Source organism: Etheostoma spectabile, chromosome 13 (genome assembly GCF_008692095.1).
Source record: "Etheostoma spectabile isolate EspeVRDwgs_2016 chromosome 13, UIUC_Espe_1.0, whole genome shotgun sequence".
NCBI lineage: Eukaryota > Metazoa > Chordata > Actinopteri > Perciformes > Percidae > Etheostoma > Etheostoma spectabile.
Window position 1 is genome coordinate 878924 of NC_045745.1, and position 1527 is coordinate 880450.

The following is a 1527-nucleotide window of genomic DNA, read 5'->3' on the forward strand; positions in this document are numbered from 1 at the left end:
ATAAATGTTCAAGTTCCTTCTTGCTCTGTTTTTTTCTGTTGGGTTTTTCTTCAATTTTGCTATTATTTCCTTGTTTATTGAGCTGCTGGAAGCTGATTGGATAAGGATTGGAGACCGCTCATCTTGCCCCCGCCCTCCCCATCCCTTCCTCTTGTGTGCTGTTCATCTCTCTTGTCTTTCATGGATTATGTAAGCAACAGACACGTAAACTCCCCGAAGAAACAGTTCAACGAAAATAAAGCCAAACCGCGTCTGTACGTTTTTATAGGTGCAGGTCCAGATAAAATACCTTCTCACATCCAACCAATGATCACATCCATGCTAATAAAGGGGGAGATGGAAGCAGTGCTTGGCCTTTTTTCTAACTAGATGGACATTTGACAAGGCTGAGTGCTCTTATACTCTGGTTTGTCAGCAGAACATTTAACATTGTGTTTTATCCGCCGTCCTGTAACCTCAGCCATGCTGCGTTGTGAGGATAGTATTTGTCCTAACACCTGCACCTTTACTGATTACTTAATGGTGTTGATCACAGCAGGGGGTGGTAGGGCTACTTAAGAGTCAATAGATAGAATAATTTTTGCCCCAATCCAGAGTTTATTTGGCCATATAAATTGTAGTTTTTCTTTTTTTTTAAACATGACAAAAAATCTAAACACTTAATTCACAAACGGTATGTAAAATATTGGAAGTACAGTCAGTTAATTTGAATGCAAAGCATCTTTGTTGAATCTTTGGAGAATCATAACATTAACTATATATCTGTGTTAACTTTTTATGCTATTAAGGTACAGTACTTTACGTGGCTGTCCAATCAGAAAGACTAAATTCTACTAACGTGTCAACTGTATAGTATGATAGCTGATATTATACTTGACCAGAAATGCTAAGGAAAGTTTTTTTTGTTTGTTTTTTTACTGGTGAACATCTAACATTAGGCACCCCCCGTGGTTAAGTCAGATCAATTAGATTTTTTTATTCTATAGCACAATATCACAAACTACAAAATTGTCTCGTGGTTTACGATGTGTAACGCATACGATCCCATCTGTCTTCTTCAACCCTCGCTTCAGATTAAGAAAAACTCTCCAAACAAACCCCTAAAAAATGAAATGGTCACCACGTGTTGTTGTGTTGCTGATTGGCCCCTCAGTTGCTGCCAAACAGGGAGGATTTCACATTTAAACAGTGTCTCTACGTATATGTGTCCCATCATTTTTCAGATTCAGCCGGATAAACTAAAACAATGAATTAGTTTTTGTACTGGTGCCGTTACCAACCTTTGAGAGGAGCGTGAATGCAGCTCAGCGACAGTGGTCAAACTTCATGTTTTCAAAGTCTCATAAGCTGCTAAACGTAGAAGAGGTCGTCTCTGTTCTTTACCTTGACATGCCCTGTGCTGCAGATTCCTGCTCAGATGTTGGCTCCGTTTTTTTTTCTTTAGTTTTTCTGTTTAGAACTGGAGGGGGGTTGGGGGGGCTTAGATCAGCTCTGTATTTGTGTTTGCATCACTCTGGATTATTTGAG

General features: G+C 39.2%; 1 protein-coding gene across 2 annotated transcripts in view; it reads left to right on the top strand.

Annotated features, from left to right (window-relative positions):
- hyou1 (hypoxia up-regulated 1) overlaps nt 1-231 on the top strand; it is a 20316-nt gene extending 20085 nt beyond the window's left edge. For both annotated transcript variants that reach the window (XM_032533033.1, XM_032533034.1), the window contains one exon: nt 1-231. This exon is cut by the window's left edge and continues 95 nt beyond it. The gene's annotated coding sequence lies outside the window, so the exon portion shown is untranslated.
- The last annotated feature ends 1296 nt before the right edge of the window (nt 232-1527 follow it).